General features: G+C 41.7%; 1 protein-coding gene across 1 annotated transcript in view; it reads left to right on the forward strand.

Annotated features, from left to right (window-relative positions):
• The window catches only part of LOC143347236 (cell adhesion molecule 2-like), a 99,256-nt gene that overhangs the window by 16,293 nt on the left and 60,671 nt on the right, over positions 1–22,292 (forward strand). The gene's annotated exons all lie outside the window — the stretch shown is intronic.

The raw sequence follows: 22,292 nt of genomic DNA on the forward strand, positions 1-22,292 counted from the left end.
TGTCCTTCTTTCAATATTAAGTACAAATCAACAATACCTGGCGTTTTTCCGAGCGACCACCCACTTTAGTACTGATCGCGGCCAACGAGGCACGACCGTTGACAAGTTTTATTTCTAATTTTCTCAAATACAAACCCTTAAAAATCTCAACGATTTATACCAGTTTCAAAAACAACTCGATTCATACGAAACAAATTTTGTTTCATTTAGCGAAGTGACCATTATCGAGTACAAATACGAGTGGGGGTAACTGTAAATATTTTTGTACCATTCTTCGTTCAAACATATCTGTGTTCATTTTGTCGCTTTATTTAAAATTCCACGTGCGCTCATTAAGAACCAAGACAGATATCTGTTTTCGATCCGTGATAGGAGATCCATCGAACGGTTGAAGGGTTAATTCGTTCGGAGAATACGAGTGGGAGTGACTATATATTTTTGCACCATCCTTCGTTCAAACGTGTCTGTGTTCATTCCGTCATTTGTTTACCAAGACGGATTTCTATTTTCGACAAGAGATTCGTCGAAGGGTTGAAGGGTTAATTCGTTTGGTTAGCCAAATAGCCGAGCGTCGTAACAAAGTGGGTAAGAGATTCGAGAACAAATAGGAGTCCCGTGTTCGATCGTTCCCCTTTCGCAATTTCTTCGGGCGTCCCGACGAGCCGGATAAGAGGTTCAGCGAACAATTCCGGAAATTGAAAGAAGGTCGCGTCTGCGCGGACGGCGTCGTTCGAAAAAGTTAGGCGGCTCGAAAACGATGTCGTGGCTCATCACCCGGGGGAGGGGGAGAGGGGGTGTGTGTGCATTCGATTCGTTTCGGGCCGGACGATGCTCGCGCGAGAGTAAAACTGGCGCGAAACAGCGATGGTTCCGTTTCCGGGGAACGGAGAACACGGCCCAAGGCGATGGCGCGCGTTTACGAAAAGAAACCCGGAAAGGTTCGCGATCCCCTCGGTGTTGCAATTAGGCGGGCGTAATGAGATTGCACTTAGGCCGCACGCCACACGCTACGCCGGTCTCACCGACAACGCGTTGCTCTTTTGGAAAGTAATTAAGCAACGCGTTGCCCCTTTGAAGAGGGCTTTTCGAGCGACACGTTGTCCTCTTTGAGAATAATTATACAGTGCCTTGTTGCTCTTTCGAGAATTGATTAAGTGGCGTCCCCGTTACTCTTTCGCTAGTTAATTAAGTCGCCCGTTGATTATCCTATTCTGCTCGGGTTTTCATCGACGAATTCCGACAATTTCTCGACCGATAATCAACGTGTTGCGTTCCGTAAATTTTTAACGCGGCCCTCGACTTGGGAAACTGTTGTATAGAGAACAACTATTGCAAAATACGATTGTTAATTATACAAGGAATTAATTCTAAGAATGTTGCGAGGGATTCGAAAATATATTTTTGGGGATCTCTGATTCGTTTCTATAGTCTTACAGGTTCGGAAGTTCGAGGTCTAAGATTTATAGTTTGCGATGTTTTTCCAAATGTTTATCCAGTATTTTTTCCCCGTCTTTTTGGGAGTAATAACGTTATATGTTTTAGCGTTGAAGAACACGTTTTGGTGCGTATCACGGTGTTCTAATTATGTAATGTGTTGCGTAATTTCTGTCCGCTTGGAGAGCAATTATCTAGTACATTGTCGCTCTTTTGGAAGGTAATTATGTCGCGCGTTGTTTTTCTTACCGTTCCTTTTTGGAAAGGAGCTTCTGAGCAGCAGTGACGTTAACTGGACGAAACGTATTTTCCGTGGAATAATTAAGCAACACGTTGTGTTTTTCAAGCAAATTTTTAGCAACGCGTCCTTCTAAAAATGCACCGAATAAAGCGTTGTAATTAAGTAACGTGTCGTCGCGTGTTGTTCGTTCTAATAAATAGTTAAGTAACGCGTTGTTGCCAGAAGCAATTATACAGGTTAAATATTTTATTAAATCGGAAATATTTAGTATCGTTTTTTCCAGACTTAAAGTTATTTTAGGTTGGAATGCGTTAAGCGTAGAAATTGAAGTTAATTACTCTATATCGTATGATGGAATGTGTGAATGTGCTCAGCAAAAATTCAGAATAGTTGGATTCTGTGGAAAATCCAATAACAATGATTAAATTTCACAATAACGAAGCTGCACGTTCGTTCTAATAAAATAAACGCATTTGTAAAATTTAATAGTACGCGTTTGAAAAATCGTAATGAAATCGTATGGCAAGAATCGATTATTTTATCGCGATTAAATTCTTTCGTTTTATCCCTTCGGTCAAGTGCCTTGCAAATAGTTTAGGAAATAGTGGCGAAAAAAAGAAAACAATTGCGATAGAAGAATAGTTTCGGGAAGAGGATCGCGATAAACCGAGTCGACAATTATCTCGAGGCGCACATCTGCCGAATTTCTGGCCCCAGACCCCCGCCGGACAACGGCAGCTGTCTAATTCGAGGGCAGAAGGACACGAGCAGGCCCCGTACGTGGAAAGTCAATTGGCATAGGGGTCACCCGGGCCCAATTAACGTTGTCCAGGATTTCGTAGATCTCATTAACGAACCGGTCGAGGAGAGATGTTTGTTCGCTGGCGGGTAGCATTGTCCTATCGTCGAAATTAGGGAACGATTTTTGGGGGCGGAGAGGTCCGATTGTTCCCCCGTTTCGAGGGTAAACTTGCGAGCAAGTCGATCGCGTACCAGGGGACTCGAATCGATCCCGACTTGTTCGAAAAGAAATTGAATACGTACGAACAGGAACATCTTCCACTCTGTTATTTTCAGTGCGTTTCTATACTCGATGAAACTTTTCTCGGCGTACATGGTGATTTCAGAAACTGGGAGCAACTTTTGTCCGAGCGTAGATACAAATAATTGAATTTGCTTTTCTTTTGACGCGAATCGATTCTTATTCCGCGTTTCGGCTGCAAAAATATTTACGAGATCAAATATTTTTTTCGAAACTTCTACGACTGTCGAGGCGTGTATTTCGAACTTTACACTAAACGCTACTACCCTTTTGCGTGGTTATAAATTCCTTCTCTTCCATATTTGGAATTTCCATATTACAACTCTTTCTTTACTTATTCAGAACGAACGAACTCTAATACTTATGAACTTTTAAGTAGTGTGTCAGAGTCGATGGAAATATTGAATATAACACAGACGAGTGTTAAATCATTTTTGGATAGCAGATTAAAATGCCTCCAAGATGATTCAACGGCACACATAAAAATCGAATTACAGAATGTTGTTGCAACCCCTAAGGAAGAATAACCACCCACGCGAATGGCTCGATACCGTCTGAATCCTCCTTCGAATCAGAAAGTCCGATCAAAATTACTTCGACCCTATCCCGATCATCCCTATATATTTAAAGTAGCAAACGATTATTTGTTTCGGTTGAGTTCCCACGGATTTACACCCGGTATGTACCACGGACGGTCTGAAGCATCGTCGACGATCGGAAATCCATCTTCGAAGACCGTTCCTCGCGACGACGTAGCAGCGTCCGTCCCGACCGCGAGAACGCAGAGGGCTGGAGAGGAGGTGGAAATAATTTTTCCGAATACGCGATTGGTATGAAAAAAAGAAAGTGGGGAGTTGGAGGCACATAGAAACGAAACGCATCGACAGGGCTCCGGTAATTACTCAGTACGGGAAGACAAACGAGCGCGGATTTCAATAACGACAGATGCACGGGCGGCGGCGGGCGGACTAAAGCGGATGATGATCGATAGTTCGAAAATCAACGACGCGAAAAACGGGACTCGCGTAGGCGTTTGGACGCCCCGTTCCCCCCTCCGTTGGATTCCCCACCGGCGTTTTCCAGCAACCACCGCCGCCTCCTTCGACCCCCCGCCTCCTCGAGCGTCTCGTAGCTCTCTTGCGTTGTTGTTGCATTCGTCCTCGCCGGTCTCCCTGGGATCGCCGGGGAAACTTTATGCAAATCATCTCGAAGTATACATCAGCGCCGGCTTTCCCAGCATCCCTTCCATCGGCCCTCAGCCGACGCTACCTCCCCCCCCCCCCCCCGGCCCGCCCCCCCGGTCGTTACTACCCACCCTGTCATATTCGCCTCCTGGTCGTTTTACTTTTGCATTTTACGCTTTTACGAACTTCTCCCCGAGATGACCCACTTCTACCGTGTCTTCCCGACGGAAAATGCAGCCACCTAGACCGGACCCTGCACCCTGTCTCTCTTCCCTTTGTCTCTTTTCATTCACTCCCGGCCCACTCTGTGTCCCTCTTCGTCCCGCGTACGTACCGACGGGTTCATCCTCCTCCTTTTCTTCTTGCGTCAACTTTTGTTAACGGTTCCCCTTTTGTTTGGAGCCCCTGGCCAGGGGGAAAGGAAAAGGGGGCGGAAGGGGAGTTGCGGAGGACGGGAACCGGGAGAAGGAAGGATCGGCTGGACTTCACGGAGTTTCGCTTTGCTCGTTAGCGGACCGATCGGGATAAGATTTTTCTCTGTTCGTCGATGAGCAAAGCAGAGACACGAGTCCCGTAGAGTAATTACGTTTGAGTCCGCACCCTCTTTGCCCACCCCCGGAAGAGACGGAAATCTATCTTCGCGAAGTGAACGACGAGGGGGTGGCGATGAGAAAGGTAGCTCCGCTTTTAAGCCTGTAACGGTGTTACCTGGAGAAAAACTGCGATGTCACAGGGCTGTCGTTCAGATTCAATCGAGGAATCGCGGTATCGATCGCGGGACACGCTTTGTTCCTCTTTAACGACGCAACCGCGTCCTCCCCCGTCCCTATTTTCCCGCGAATATCATTTCTTTTTTTCCTCACCGTTCTTCTCGGAATAAAAACATATATATATATATATACTTACTGTTTTATTTTATAGCACTGCACATTTCAAATCAAAGAAATAAATCGTTGTTTCGCTTTAAAAAATTGTTTATCTCGTGCTTGACGCGAGTGAAAGCCTATTTATAATTATCAAGATTCTTCGTTCAATTATGTTCATTTGATAATATTTGTCGATCCAGTCACCGCTCGACGGACGAACGTGTGAAACTTTTTATTTGCTCGTCGATTACGTTACCGTGTCCGCGCTAACGGACCATGTTTCGCGCAGTTTCGACCGTACGATAGTTCAGGGGTATAAATTTCGTAATTCGAACGCTTGGATCAAAAATGCTACCGAGAAATCGGATGACGCCGACGACAGCAATATTCTCAAGTTTCTACGCGCGTATTATTCAGAATGTTCTTGCTATGCACCCATACAAGATTTCGTTCCTCTTATGGAAGAGATCCTCCTTTGATGGATACTGAATGCCAAGATCGAATAAATCCGCGAACTGGTAAAGAAGAACACGTAACCTGGTACTAGATCGAATCGAAACCCAAGTACTTATTTCAAATGGTGGAAAAATGAATCTAATCGAGATCTAACCTTGTTAATCTAAATAGGATCGATTAAAATTGAGTCAAACAAATACGTGAAATCGTCTGAGAAATCAACATTCTGTTTTCAGATAATTGATGGCTAGTAGTTCTTTTCTTTAACGTCTCACTCGGAGAATTAATATTTAAATTTACTTCGGGCCAGAAAATTATGCATAAAGGTCGCGACGCGGTACCAAACGTACGGCAAGAAAATTCCCCGCTCGAAACGGACGGCGGTTATCGTTGATCCGTTTCCGTCTCGAGACGGTATGTCGAGGAGTCTACGAAAAATTTCAATCTTTCAAATGGAATGAACGGACCTTCTGGGTAATTGTACGAAATGCGGGTTCCAGGAGATGCACGCCTAAACGGGGGTAGGAAATAGAGGCAACGGGAGGTAGAGAGAGAAGAGAAGGGCCGTTTTCAATCGACCTGCGCCCATATACGGGCAATGGACGTTATTAAGTATTGCGTCGCAGCAAAAGGATCCTCGAAGTACTCTTGGAGTCACTGAAACGCGTTTAAAAACCCTAGCCACTTACGTACAAACGAAATCTAGCCTAAGGTGCTCGACTGTTGACGAACGTTCACCAGAAGCGGCCATCTTAAAATTCGTACGAAGCGTCTATTTATCGACGAGATAGAAAATATTAGGTTCGCGTTTGGCAAGTTTTACTAACAATAAAAATGTTTGGTTATACAATCGCTTCCCCCATCGCCGAAATAAACACGAAACATCGTTTCGGGCCAGAGTCGCTTATTTTATCATGGAAGGCCGCTTTGAAGGAAGTTTGTTGGAGCCTGAAAAAGTTTCAGCCATCACCGCGAAGATTCTTCCCTCCCAAGGAAAATATCGTATCTATACCGCCGCGAACATTTTCTGATATTCCCCGGCATCGGTCCCTATCGGACGTAAAACGTTATTGAATTCGTGAACTCGCAGGGAATAACTTGATGGAGTATTTTTCGAATTAGGAACGGTCGAGGTGTGTAGCGAGCGTCGCGAAATTTATTTATCAGGACTAACATTGATCAACGAAATGTCGCGCGGAAAAACAATTAAGGTCAAAGTATCGAATTCGATACCAGTGGTTGGCATTTTCAGAATAGAAGGGTATAAATAAAACTAGCGATCGCGTTCGTAACGAGGCATTTTCTAATTTCATCGTTGTAACATTATTTGAGAAATAACAACGATTAATTATTTATTATTTACTAATTACGAGATATACAAGGTGATCAAGATGTTGGTTCACCTCGTATAGAAGTTACAAAATTTCCTTATGTCGAAACCTTTCCAAAATTTAAACATTATATTATTTTCTAAGTTGTTTATTATTAGAGCCTGTTGAAATGTTGCGTTGGACTCGACCCCGCTGGTTCTCGACGTGGTCTCCGGGGGGGAAAAAAATCGAATCCCCTGTAGCAGTTTGGAGGGGGGTAACAGCCTGTTTATAGGGGCTGGTCACGTAGAGAGAAATTCGGAGTGTCGCGTTTTGATAGCGGATACATGTACACGCGATCGTATACGCGTGGCAAGGTATTTAAACGCATATGGCCAGCCGCTGGCATAAATATGGAGTTCAGTCGGTGGCTGGAATGCTCAACACACGGTCCCATTGGCCCGCCAGGATAATGAGCACGCGATCGTTACGCTATCGATGCACGACACGTTCCGCCAGCTGGCTTCCCCGATCGTTTCGCGAAAAGTATCTTCGTCGTTTGTCATTATCCGCGACCCCTCGACCCTCGAAAATCTTGACCCCCGCAAGGGCTAATTAAACGACAGCTCGAGAGGCTCGTAGCCTCCATTTTCGGACTCTTGTCGTTCGGTGAGAAATCAAATTATTCGTTGTAATCCGGACAAACGTCAGGAATACTTATCTTTCGTTCTCATTACATTTCTGGGCTCGGGTAATAATAACTCTTGCAAGATTATTTTAACTATTTGAGATCCAGCTCTCTGGATGATTAGAGGAATGAGACTAAACGTGAATTAAACAGAACAAAAATTCATAGTTAAGCAATTCACTTTGGGTTAATGTCTCGTCTCAATTGATTTCTTGTGAATTTTAAGCCGTTGTTTTTGAAACTGGTATAAACCATTGAGATAGTTAAGGGTTTATATTTGAATAAATTAGAAATAAAACTTACCAACAATCGTGTTGGAAACAGTGTTTCTTGTCCGATCATCGACGTTAAGCTTCCAGTACCGGGATGGGTGGACCGCTTTTTCCAAATAAAAAAAATAAAGTAAAATGAAATAAAAACCAAGGGAACAAGACAAAACTACTTCATAAGTGGAGAAGTAACATACAGTTGTAATGAACATGTGCTAAATATAACTAGAAAAAATTCCACAATAAACAAAAGTTTCTCCTCATTTATAGCAAATCACCATTATAGTATAGAAGTAGTGAGAAGTAAACTGTATATAAAAAAAATGAAACTAGATGGTTCTTCGTGCCTTGTAGCCGTAGAATATCCAACTAAATTCTACAACAATCGTTAGATCCGGGAAACACTTGTCATTTACACTCCCAGTCGTAGAATCCACGGGAACGCCTAAACGTTCAGACGATAAATACCCTATTGTTATCACTTATGAATATCAGGGGCACGATTGATTTAGCGCGACTACGGTGCAAGGATCGGCCATCGATTCGACAAATGTTTATCGAATAAACGAAACAAGCTCGATTAATTAACACCGGGGGGCTATTGTTGCTCGGCCTGTTTCCACGTGTTGCGCCGCCACTCGACGAAGAGGGGGTCGTGGAAGCCCCGGCGTTGTCCGTGAATAAAACGTTAATTATTGCTTAACAATTAGATGTCAATTAATGCGAGCGTAAACGGCCGATTGATTTCGGGAAATGTTCGATAAATAAGCGCGTGTCACCGATTCCGAGCGTCCCGGTGATTTTAAATAACCTAACTGGTCCGTTAGTCGAACTTCGACACGGACGAACTGCTCGTCGACAGTTTCCAAGCGACGCGTAATTAGTTTAACTTGTAACGTTGAAAAATTCACCGGCGAAATCTCGTCGCGATAAACCCGGGGATGCTTTCCGGGGGAACGGGTACCGTTGTACGGAGCGTTGAAAATTTCATGGATTTCGCGAAACGTTGAACTTTCGAGTACTTAAACTCGCGGGATGTCGCGCGCCCTTTCGTTACACGGATTTCGCTAGGGGATGCTATCCGACGCGGCGTTCCTTTTACGGGTTACTTATTATTTAATAGCCCGGGGATTACAAAGTCTATTTTCGGACCCATTTTCGACGCTTCGAAGTTCCTCCTCGACACTAAAATCGAGCTCAGAGCTTTGGTTTTTAACAATTCGTTTAGATACATAAAACGAGATTTTGCTGTGTTTCCTATTTGACGTATATTTCGTTTATAAAAGAATCTCCCTTGGTAGAAGTAAATCAAGGACGTTTCTGAGCGCGACGCAATGGCTGGAAGAAAGCTTGGAACAACGGATGTCCCCGGAAAAACGAGGTCCAAGGTTCGATGAAAATTTCTAAGGGCGCGTTCTTGGTGGCACCGCGTCGAATCCCGTGTCCCTTTGCACCGCTCGTAACTCAATTAGCCGTCCCGGGGAAGTTAACCGTCCATTAGGGAAACACGAGGCCGCGGACTACACGCGCGCACGAACTTCCCGTTAATTTCGTGGAGTTTGATCGCGGCCAACCGAGTGTCCGACCGTTCGTCCGGTCGATCGATCGATTAACGCCGTTCGCGTACGGTGGTAGGGGGTTTATTTTTTTTATTTTTGTTCGAGTTAACCGGAGGGCACCGCCTCCCGTCGTCGGTTTGCTCGGCTCTGCTTTTCGGCGCCAACTTTTCCGCTTAAAATAACTCGCCTTAACTCAATTGTTTCTCATTAAGTCCACCACGGCGCAGGAGCCGCTTCTTTTTGTCCCCGCTAACTTTTCGCTCGAACGGTGCGGGGGGAATGGAGTTTGACGAAGTTCCCTCCCTGCACACACCACCCTCGCCCATCGGGGACGAATCGCGGCAACAAACAAAGTCGAAACAAATTTCTTTTTAATAAACCGATCGTTCGAGTTCTTATAGGCAATGCGGAATACCTCAGGAGTGGAAGAATCATAGCAACGATATTGAATGCATTGATTCTGTCACCGCATACTAATCTCACTTCACACGAAATCGATTCTTTGGACATCGAAAACTCAGTATTTTAGGAAACATCTCTTTCTTGCGGAATTCTCTGAAAAATAGAGCGTTTTGTACCGATAGACAACTGAAAGTATACTATCAAGAGTAATTGTTCCTTGAGAGTGCAAGGGAATACATACGCGTGTTAAAAATCAGGTATTTCCTTTGAACGTTTGAGAAAAGGGGTGGTGTTATAGGATAATAGAGGTAATTACGCCACACAAAATTCTTCTCGAGAGATATTTTTTTATCATTGCCACGGAACAGAGCTATAGCGAAGACCCATTTACCAGAATCACCATATTTATCGCGCGAAGAGCAACATTAAATTTCTTGAAAGTAAAGTTCGTGGTCTCGGTTTCAACCAGATACATATAGTTTCGCGAGCAAACTGTGAACCGAAACTCGTACATTTTTTAACTAGTACGTTTACGGGAGCAATAACTCTTTATTAGTCGCGAGAACAAAACACGATGGAACAGAGATTTTGAAAGACTGCACGTTTGAGAATCCAAATTTATTGAAGGATTTGGTTGTGCTTGTTTTTTGCAACAGTCTTTTGCAAATTTGATACTGTCAGTATTTTTCTTTCGAGAAACGAGTGTCGAAATCCACGAAAAATCCTCGAAATTTATGGAAATGGGACATTCTGCTTATTACATTCAAATGGACTAGCCGTTGCAACTACCATTATTGAAATTGCTGCCATAAGTACCAAATCTCCACTATGATTGATTATTGAATAAATCAGTATCGACTAAAATTGGAGAATGCAAAGGCACAGAAATTGGAGTCAGAATAATCGCAATTGTCGTTTGATCGCGATGAAAATGAAGTCCGAGCGTTTTGATAACTGCTGGAGTAATTAATACAAGTATGCGAAATAATTCATTAAATACGCACAGTAAAAGCCTCGCCTTCTGTGCGCCGACCCTTACAGTCTCGTATTAACAAACACGTTTAATTTATTTAATTGCATGGAATTAATACATCTACATTACAAACCACATTTCTATAATAACGAATTACCCAACAACAGGAAGTTAGACTTTGATAAAGTTCGCCAGTAAATTATTTCGTTATTCCAATTGTAAATATTCCGACGAGTAATTTTATCAAATTAATTTTGCTTGCCCTTAAAGCTCGCGCAAGAATTGGTTCAATTTATAAACGAGCTTTATACGAAATTTAATTCTCATTGGAATTTATATCGAAACGCATCCGACGTTTTTTAAAAACTAAAAATTTGAATTAAGGAATTAAAAAAAATTGCGTGCGTTAACCTTGGTGTTTTTGGACGTTTGGCGGTCGAATATCGTTTAAAGCGCGGGAAATATTTGTATGGTCGATCGTCGAACTCGTTTCGTGGGAAAAAGTATAGCTTTATTAAAAGCAGAAACTTTTCTCCGCGAACGTTTGTCACCATTACAAACATTTATGCCTTGCGATAAAAAGATTAATGCTCGGCAATTTTGTTCACCGAGACGGACAGGTTCGGGCTTTTTATTTTATTTTATTTTCGCCCCCGGGGCCAGAAAAAAAATTCAACGTCCTCTCCGCGTGTGTTCTCGCAGGGGTGGGTGGGCGAAAGGTGGGAGTTGTACGCGTGCAAAAGAGCTTCATCCTCGCGCGTGCGTTTCTCGTTTCGCCCCTGGATAAACCCGTGTCCCGTGTATGTCTTCGTTGGAATATCGCGCGAAATTTATCGTATATATCACCCCTTACGATTCAGATCCCGTTATTTCTTCGAGCTATCCCCTGGAATCGTGATTACGATCTTCCAGGATGAAGTTTATAAGTCCTCTTCGATCGAACACTGCCGTGGGAGGAAGAATGTCGAAACCGTGTCTTGGAATATTAATTTCTCGATAGAAAGAAATCGGAAGTTGCATTTAAAATTGTATTTAAAATTGAATTTCCTCCTTTATAATCGTCTCTAAATAATGATTACGCGATCTCGTGAGGGCCTGAGCTTACGAATCAATTACGAAAACGGGCACGTTAATTTACGTGCAACCAGAATTTCCAAAATAATTATCCCAGCTTTTCAAGGCAGAATATTAGTAACCCGCAGTCTCTGTTTTCGTTGTCAATTATAATTTAAATAATTTCTCACGAAAATATGATATCTAGGTAACATGTACGATTATCTGATGAATTGGCATAGGATAATAATATTTGATGAATATTTATTGACATAGGATAATAATGCTCTGAACATAAAACATATTTGTATACCATCAAAGTTGGCTGAAGGGTACAAGGGTGGCCCTGGGCCATATCCGTTAACGTCCCCCCTTTTCCAATATAACTATTCTGTTTTTCTATCATCAATTTTACATTCGTGCGCTCGGAAAAATTATATAAAATTTATTGTTCTCCAACCATCGTGGAATTTCTTTCGCGTAAAGTTCGTTTGGGAACGAGGGAAGCCAGGGACGACAAATTTAACCGAATTAAGCCGAGTTTAATTTATTAGACAGGGACGAGACACTCGAGTTGTACCGCGTTCTGCATTCTCTTAAAAATGTTGTATTCCACGTACCAAACGTAAAAAGATCTCGTTCGGGAGTACGAGAATAGAGACGAATGCTTGCTGTTCGATCGAGGGCTACCGGAACCTCGTTAATCAGATTTAATCGAACGGACGCGTTATTCGAATTGCTGTATTCCTCCTCGATCCGATCGAAACTGTTTCGCGGTTAGTTTCAGATCCGACGATTACGCTGAGGGTTAAATCGATTCAGATTCTTTCGCGGGGAGACAATATTTTGGATCCTCTGCTCTGGACGTGCACCGAATCCTCGTTAATTCTGATTAATTGGTCGGACAAGTTGTTCGAAATTCCACTCGACGACGTCACCCTCTGCGGGTGGTAGTTGAGACTACACCTGTAGTTATCCCCTTGCTTGTCGTACGAAGTAACCGAAAGGGGTCAAACTCCGGGGAGCAGCGATACAAAGTCAATGAAGGAGCGATACTCGAAAACGATTAAGGGTTCGCGAGAAACAAGGGGGCTTTTGTAGATTTCTTCGGAGAACCGGTGTTTAATTTTGTTAAACGTATATTAAATTAGAGGTCCACTTGATTTCCATTCCAGATACTCGAGTTAAAGAAAGCGTGTACGAGTTATTTTAGTTTTATGGACGATTCTGTACGATCGTTTACTCGCGCGCGATATTTAATTTCGACGCTGTCAGGAAAATCCTTTTTCACTGTATGGAGAATATACTACATAGGGTGTTCGGCCACCCCTGGGAAAAATTTTAATAGAGGATTTTAGAGGCCAAAATAAGACGAAAATCAAGAATACCAATTTGTTGATGGAGTTTAGTTAAAAAATTATTAACAATTAAATTCAAAAATTTCAAATCATTCTGAAAAAATTATTTTCGGTTACGGGGGTCAATTACAATCATTTTTGGTGAATACACATACTTCCGAAATTTTACCCACTTTCGAGAAAAAAATTCGAGTGAGTGCTGAAAGTTTTGGGTGAAAAAAAAGACTTTCGAATCGTCTTGGAAAAATTATTTTTAGTTGCAGGGGTCAATTGCAAGCATTTTTGGTCAACAGACACACCCCCGAAATCCTACTCAGTTTCGAGAAAAAAATTCCTTACTGAAAATATAATTTCTGGCCAGAAATGTCTGCCCGAATTTTCGTGCGAATCTTTAAAACGTCATAACTTCTGAACGGATTGGACGATTTTAATGTTTAAAAAAGCAAACTACGCGTATTTTGGTGGAGAATATGTACAAATCGCAAAAATATTCGAAAAGTTGGTCCTTGACCCCGCAAAATGAGAAAAACCCCATAAAAATGGTCCAATTTTCAAACAGCCATAACTCCTACAATTGTGAATATATTTCAATGAAACTTTTTTCTGAAGTAGAGCTCATGGGTACCTACAAAAAAGTATTAGACAACTTTTCTGTAGGGCGTCAAACAAAGTTACTAAAAATGAAAAAGGAGTTTTTAAGAAAAATCGACAGGGGGTAGATGCCTAAATTTTTCGGCGAAAATGAAAAGTTTCAAATCATTCTGAAAAAATTATTTTCGGTTGCGGGGTTCAATTACAATCATTTTTGGTGAATAGACATACCCCCGAAATCTTGCGCATTTTCGAGAAAAAAATTCAGTACTGTCGGAACTTTAAACGTTAATAACTGTTTAACGAAGCTTTCATCAACAAATTGGTATTCTTGATTTTCGTCTTATTTTGGCCTCTAGAATCTCCCATTAAAATTTTTCCCAGGGGTGGCTGAACACCCTGTATATGTACTTTAATAATACATTGAGTATCACGCATTGCACGCATCTGTATGGCGTCAAAGACAATAACGATCAAAAAGCAAAAATCACCGCCAGGGGCTCTAGCGTCGCGTAACACATTCCTATAAACATAAAGCGAGTAGACCAATATCGATCTCACCGATCCAACAGACGCGAAATGGAGTTGAATATAAAAATATGAGATTGAGGTTTGGGGTTTGTATTCGAGGTTTCAGCTAAGGCTTCACAGATTCGGTCCGTTTCTGTAGGTGGAATAATTCTTTTCGAGGGTTGAAACATATTTTTCCGGTAGCGGAATTAACCGGAGTAGTTTCTCGATAGAGTAACAGCAATGGCCGTTTAATGTTCCCGACGGAAGAATAACCGACGCGTAAAGTGCATTGTATACAGTTATCTTATTTATACCCGCATGCACGTGAGAACACAATGGGGGAGCGTGCGGTTGAATTAAAAAAAAAGAAAATGTAATTACCTCGAAAGAATCGCCACGCGGCCCGCCGTTGGCCCCCTTTCGCGTTCACCGCCACGGGATAAGCGTTTGCGTCGAGCAATTTACCTGCTTTCTGCTGCCCCACCGCGAATAATTAACATTTCCGGTCGTTTCGATGCTGGGCCATGTGCGGACTAAGTAGATTTTTCGAGAATTTGAAAATACACCCCCTCTACGAGTGACAAATTGATAAAACCTTGCACGGAAGACGCGTGCGTGTCTTCGACATACTTTTCCATCAAGATTTCTTTTCACTGGGTTGTCGGAGAAAGCGTGTAGATTCGTTCGAAAGGAGCCGAACTTACGAACCTTCGAAACGCATTGAAAATATTTTTAAAATTAAGGCTTCGTAGCATTTCGAGATACAGGATAATTTTCTCGAAATTGTTCGGTTACTTTTTCCACGGATTGCTCGGACCTCGAATTTCGCTATTTTTCTGCCGATTTAAAGTGCCCCTCTCATTCGTGTTCGCGGAGTGTATTGTAGCTAGATTGACAGGTAGATGGATTGCAAATAAATAACAGTCGTAGCGTTTACTCTGCATTGTTTTCTCTAAAACTGCACGCTGAATGCTAGTTCACAACATTGCTCTAGTAAGGGCACATGATTATTGGTAACATTGTACAGGAAATGTAACTCGTATTGTATAAAAAGTTTAAATTATGAGCGTATCAGCCTCGTTCGAGTTCTGTAGATAATTATTTTTTAGTGTCTTTTTGTTATTTGATTTTAAACTTTCAAATTTGCTGCCTCGTACAACTTCAATTTATCGCGTATTTATTTCGATTTTACATGTTATAAAATTGACTGCAGAAACTTGAAACGAATAAATGCAACAACGGTCGCTTCAGAAAATTGTACCTTAATTTGCATTTTCCAAGATGAACGAGCAAAATGTCCCGGTGGTTTATGGACGCTAGTATATATAAAAATTTCGTGTCCATATTACCTCGAGTTCCCTGAAAGTTTTCCAACGTGGAATTGAAATAAACTGAAAACCACAGAAGATCTGGTGATGATTATTTTATTTTACAATATATCTACCATATATATTTACCACGATCGGTCAAATGATCGGTTGAATTATTTACGTTATAAACATTAGAGATGATAGAAGAGAATCTTCAGTTTCCAGTGTTTTGAAACAGTCTAACAACGCGTATTAAAAGTGGTTAAACTTTATAAACACGCAGTTTCGAAACTACTAGTGTTTTATGCATAATTGAGCCATCATTAGAAGTGGGAAAGCTTCACCTTTGAAATGGTTTTTGGTTTATGTCAATCCGACTTTCCGTTTTGGAGATATCGTAATTTAAATAAAGAGGTAATTTTTTAAATTCCGCCCTCCGTCTTGAGAAACTCTATTCACGCATATTAAAAATACTAAAACTTCAGATGCGTGCAGTTCCAAAGTTACTAGTGTTTTATCCATTATTGAGCTGCTGTTTGCGGCGGTAAAGCTTCCCCTTTAAAATGGTTTTTGGTTTTTGATGATCCGACTTACCGTTTCGGAGATATCGTAATTTATATAAAAGGGTATTTTTCTTAATTTGACTATCTCTGTCTCCGTCTGACGCGTCGCGTCGTACCTCCTTGTCGCGCGTGAGTCGAGACAGTCACGTGACTAGGAAGTAGTAGTATTTCCAAGAATTTACTACGCACTGTTTACTATTGTCACGCGCGCGAGTCCATTGATCTGAATGAAACGTAAACAAACGCTTTGGACCCTCGTATCTCCGAAACTAGCCACCGCATCGACTTGAAACTAAAATCACTATATCTCCGAAACTAATTATGCTATTACCTTGTACAAACGCTCATTTTAAAGGGTATTTTATCCTCTATCAAATGAATATAACTACTTTTATAATTTATGCTGTCTTCCATATTTATTTTCATATTTATATTGACGCTATTTACCTAAAGAAGTTTCGGCAATTCCTACTGATCGTGTGACTGGTGTGCGGTAAAACTAGATTGTAAATTGTTTATTTAATTGAAAGTGAATTTAAATTTGACTACAGTTGCGCAAGTACTAGCTAGTATTTTTTAACTACGAATAGATTTTTAAAATGCATGCTTATTTTACAAATCAACTTTAAAACACAGCTTTCTATACATATAATGTAAAAATTAGAAGTACGTTGCCTCGTAAAAGAGTCTTAGTAGGAATGAGTATACATGAAGCGTCGGTAGGTTTAGTGTTAATATAATATAATGCCATTCAAACGTAAAATTTCTTATTGAATCGAATCCAAAGTGGACGAAAAATGAAGAGATTTACGTTCGATTGAAATTGTCGGTTCCGAAGAAGGGGTGACGCGGCGCCGGTAATGGAGCGGTTAAATAATATTCGCGGCGCACCGCTAATGGAAGGCAGGCGTTTTTGCGGAGGACGTGGAAACGCAGGACGATGTCCTGGCGCAAGCGCGTGTCCTAGGTGCGGGCAACGTCGAGATCCTGGCACGCTCCGACCACCCCTGCGAACATCCGTCCGAGATTTATCGCGTCAATTCCTTCGTTGCTTTTCAGCCGAAATAGCGACACATTGTTCCGCGTCTCGGCGACCGGCTGAAAAATCGCACCCTCCTCGATTTCTGGCTCGACTTTAATCAATTTTCAACCTCTTTGAACAGCGTCCGCCCACGATACCCCGGCCGGGAACACACGATTTTTCAGAGGGGGACGCGTCGGGACGCGGGCGGCTGCCGGGACTCAGGTGTCGCGCAATCCCGCGCGTTTATTTTTATTTTATATTTTTTCCTCGCTTCGTTTCTATCGGTCCTGGGGAAAATGTTTCAACCGAGATTTAAAGGGACATTTTTTTTAGTACCTTTTGCTTATCGATTATTTTCAGGGGTTTGCGATCTATCGCGAATTTTAGACGAGATTCCGCCAAAGGATATTCCGCTTTCGAAAAATATCCCCCAGCTGTTAGTATGAAACAGATTTTCGGATTATCTTTACAGGAACTGTTTATATTTAAACATCGGCTGATCGGATTGAAATATTTCCCGGAAAATGGAATGCTTGATTTTGTCGTTTTATTTTATATTTAACGCTTGAATGATGCAGTACATCGTTTTTTTCGACAAGCTCTCTTGACATTGAACGTTTTGTAAATATTAGCTCTACGAGCGTAAAAAAGTCAATTTCATTAAACAACGTAAATATCAAAGCATTTTCGCGTGTTTCTTTTTCCGAGAAACTGGTTAATTTTTCTGAGTTTACGGGAACTGAATTAATTTCTGATTAATTCGTTCGAATTTAACTCGCGCTAGTATGCAATAATGAAATAACCTTCTTAAAATATTCCGATCGACAAATCTAAATTACGGTTCATAATCGCAATTATACTTCGGTATAATTTCTCCGTTGCAATTTCTACTTTAATCTCTCTATTATTCACACCGAATTCTTAAAATAATTAATCTGCACCATTATGGGAAAACGTTTTAATAACGCATATTCTGTAAAGACATATTCTGTACGGATAATAGAATGTTCAATTACAGGAGCACTCGGGGCGATTGAACTTCGGATATGTTTCGCGCAATAAGTGTAATAGATTTTTGTATTTTATTTAATGGAAATCGACGAGACAAGCCCTACGTTACATGTTTAACGGAGCAAACAATTGAATGAATTTGGTCAATTAATTAGGTAATTTGTGGACTAGATCGATGTAGTGTAAATTTTCAGAACTGAACATTCTAGTTACTGGATCAATATTGTTATAACCAACGTACAATGCAAGTAACGTTTTCATTGTGGGAAACATTGTATTTTCAACGTGAAATTTTATTTTGTACGAGCGTATAAAACCTCTGTAAATTAATCCCCGTTTTATCTTCAATTTCGTCGATCGAGATTCACAAGTATTTGTTCCCAGTTTCTTTCCTTTTTCGATTATTTTCAGTATTCGACGAGCTTACATCGATATTTTTGCCTGATTGTATTCCCCTTTTGTTCAAAGTTTAATCTCGCAAGCAAATTTAAGAACCCGAGGGTTGTTGACGAACGTGGTTCATTTATTTAAAATGCAAATAAGTCGCCACCGCATATCATTACTAGGCTATCCATCACTCGCAAGTACCAATTAAACAATAATTCATTTTTAAAAGGGTCTTTATTACGCGACACTTAACAGAACGTCGTCTCGAATATTTTTATTTATCTAGAGCTATATTTTTGGGTTTCTCTGTATTTAGAACGTTACACGACATTCGCGTTATAATTACAAGTTACAAAATCGCGACATGCATAGAGAAATCTCACGATAAAAAAAAACAGATTCCATTCTCGAGTGTAAATATTCTTTCAGAAAAAGTGAGGCGATACTTTCGTCGAGGATTACAAAATCTGAGTGTTTAACCTCGTTTGATTACGAACGCTCGAGTCTCTTCAGACGTTAAAGTACTCGTGGTTTTTTTTAAATTTCTTTCAAAGTAAAAGTGCTTGCAGTACCTACAGAGCACATTATATTGTACAAGAAGAAAACAAATCAGAATGCGTCACCAGCTATTAATTCAGAGATTTTGATTCATCAATTTTGTTGATTTGCCCCCAAATTGGCTCGCGGGGCCGTACAACTTGCGGATGGAAAAATTGCGAAAAATTTACGTTATCGTTTCTGGACGCTCTCTCGACGAGTTTGACTTGTTTCGACGAGTCTTTTTTTCGCCTGAAAATTGCTGGAGGACGTCTTTTGCGTGCACGCAGTTGAACGTGCACCGATAGTGCAATCACGAAACGGTACGGCTAGTGCAACCCCCCATGCGGTCATAATTGCATGCACACGCGACGATAACTGCAACAGCTTGTTATTGCGGTTCCACAGTTTAACGCGATTCCGTTTGTTTACGCGTTTATCTGGCCCGTTCTTCCTTCCCCGATACCGTGCAGCCTTCAGATTAAACGCGGTCGGGAGACCGTTTTACGCAACTTTCTCACGGTCTTCGCGAATCGATACGTTTTTCCGCGAATTCGAAAGAAGAAACGAGCAACAGTCGATTTGAAAAAAATTTCTATCGGCTGTAAACAGTGCTCCACTTCGTAGCAAATATTAAAAGTGCACTTCAAATCGTCTACTTTGCTCGACACGCCTATTCACGCTGACACGAGCTTTGTTTCCAGTCACGCACGTTTTCCTGTCTTCTTCAGATTTCGCTATTTTTCATCCTTTTAACCGCGATTTCGAATTCACCGCCTACGTTTATTTCCACTCTAAACAGAAAATGTTGGTTAATGGTTATCATTCTCGACATTTCGTATATTACTATTTAGTTTCAATTTTGTTTTTATAGAAATTCTGGAGACATCGGAATATTTAAAAAAAAAATACAGTTTCCGAGAGAAACGCGAAAGAAGTTTTTACTTCTGGCTCGGAAAAATTTCTGGCTGCCTGTTTTAAGTAGCTCTAACAAGTCTTGTAAGTAGTTGAGCTGTTTTATTACACTCTTTTGTTTTTACTGCAGCCTCATTCAGCCGTCGGTCGTTTATTATTTTATAGAAATAGTTTCTATTTGTTCCAAAAATTTAAGTGCACCGTTAATCGAATATTGCTGTAGCTGTCGTTAAACGCTCGTCGTATTTTTCGCATTGAACGTCGTTCCCGTGTCAGAACGAAAGAAAATTTCGGAAAATAGAGTACGTCGAAATCTATAATTGTTTCCAATAACGAGACGAAAGCACCAAAAATTCTCCCGTTCTAAAAATAAACGAAACCACGGGAGCGGAACGACTAATATTTTTCTGGGACACGTCGCGACGGAGATTCTTTCGTTTTTAGGATTCCGAGTTTATCGAAGGATGGAAGCGTAGAAAGATTCGGTAAAAAGAGAATTTCCCTCGCTTTTCTTCGGACGTCCATGAATGAAAATGCTGAACTCGAGGGCTCCGAGAGGTGTGCGGAAAAGAAAGTACAGCGGGAATAGAAATTTAAGGGTTGCTTTTGACCTTTGCGAGTTCGGTCTTTCAAGATCTTCGAACGCGAGTGAAAAGAAACGTCGAGTTCCCGGGGATACTGCGAAGCAAGAAAACGCGGGAAAAGATTGTCGAGGGTCGTAACCCGGCTCTATAATTTCTCCGTTTTAATTTTCGTCCGCAACAAGAATCCAATTAACTCATCAAGAGCTGCGCACTTGTTGGTGGATAAATAAAAGGCCGTTGAAAGAAATGTTCCTCTTTCGCGTAGAAATTTCTTGTCTCCGCGTTCTGGAACCAGGACGTTTTAAATACTGACCGACGTAATTGTTACAACATTCTTCTCCGCTGGCCTCGAGGCGAGGGTGGGGGGTGGGGGGGGGGAAGAAACCTCGACAATAAGGACTCAAAATCCCTCCGATTTGCCTGGCCGTCCACTCCGTCTCTGGGAAGAAAAAGTCAGAAAACAACCGGTTGCAAGGAAAACAATAAAGTCATTAGGAAGAAAAAGGTGCGATTACGTTCCACCCCTTAATTAGTACCGCTCTTTTCACTTGCACAATCATTACCACCGGCCCGCCTCTATTTACTGCTTTCCCTTTCGGTCGTGCGGCAGGAAAATTCCAAAAGAAATACCCAGCGTCTCCGTTTCAACCCCTACCGCGTAACCATCCCCTTTCAAATACCAGTCGAGCTAGTTCGCGAACGAGTTTCAAGGAAATCTCCACCGGTGATCGCGTTATTTGTATAATTATTTATTTCTACGCGGTAGAAGCTTAATCGCGCGGGGCATTGTGCCATAAATTGTGGTTCGTGCAGAAGGTGATTCGCGAAGAATACACTGCAACCACCCCCATTGTCCGAATTAATGGGAAGACACGACCGTTCGAACGAGGGAATTTCTGCACTTCCGACGATCGTTTTACATTTCGAAATAACAAGAATATCGCGTGGAAATAAAGAGCCCATCTTCTTAAATAATTATAATACCTCCGTGGCTATTAAATTCTAAAATCTTTTATTTCGCGTTACATTTTCCCTTATCGTCGCTCGTAAAACATATTACGGTCGGTTGGGAAAATTCCGTACAAACTCTGCGTTAAATTTTACATGTTCGGACGTACCTTTTCTTCTGAAAGCATCACGTTGTACCACGTGACCGACTACGGCTGAAAGCCAAAGAGAATCTCGAGGGGGATGCACCTCGACTCCGACCGTGGTTCGCGTTTCCTCGCGTCCGACTTGCAAGGAACATTACCCAATTGACAATCTCCGATTTTGATGAGACTCGGTGGTGCACGGATAGATTCGACACTATACACGTGTATTTTACACGTCGGTTGGTACTCGTGCTCGAGGGATGAAAATTAACCACGTGCCCGGTGGATCTGAATCCTTCTCTCTGCGCGGAAAATGCCAAAGGTTCTTTCTTTCAATCACAGTTCGTCATAGTTAATCATAGTACTTGTTCAACGTTGAAATGCTTCTACGATCGTAAAATCATTCACAACGCATAATTATATCGACTTCGTAACCGTTTATTTCGAGACTAGATAAAACCCTAAAATTTACTTAGATTACCGAATATCAAAAACCACGTCCGGTATGTGTGGAGACCCGTACTTGATGGGAATGGTACAGCAACGGAATAACGCCAAAGTAAACAGAGAAGAGCGTCAGTTGATAACGACCTGGCGACGAAAACGGATAGATGTGAAATCGGTATCGCTGGCGAGTAGTAGATCGTAGTGTAAAATAAATGCATAAATCTTTATGTTGTTTTACGATTGAACTAATTAAACGTATAAATCATAATTACTCTACATCCAGTGTTGATTATTGTTTCTTGCGGGTCACTCAATAAGTCACCAAATATAGACCTGCAATCCCCCTGCAAAACGACGTGGGTCGAAATATCGTGCGATCGGGGGCCTTTCTGTCAAGTTTGGTCGAAATCGGTGGTTAACGGCTCGCGTGGCGAATTTTCGAGGGGGAACCGGTTGGAGGGCGTCCGGCCCTGATCCGCCA

This window comes from Colletes latitarsis, chromosome 10 (genome assembly GCF_051014445.1).
Source record: "Colletes latitarsis isolate SP2378_abdomen chromosome 10, iyColLati1, whole genome shotgun sequence".
Classification (NCBI taxonomy): domain Eukaryota; kingdom Metazoa; phylum Arthropoda; class Insecta; order Hymenoptera; family Colletidae; genus Colletes; species Colletes latitarsis.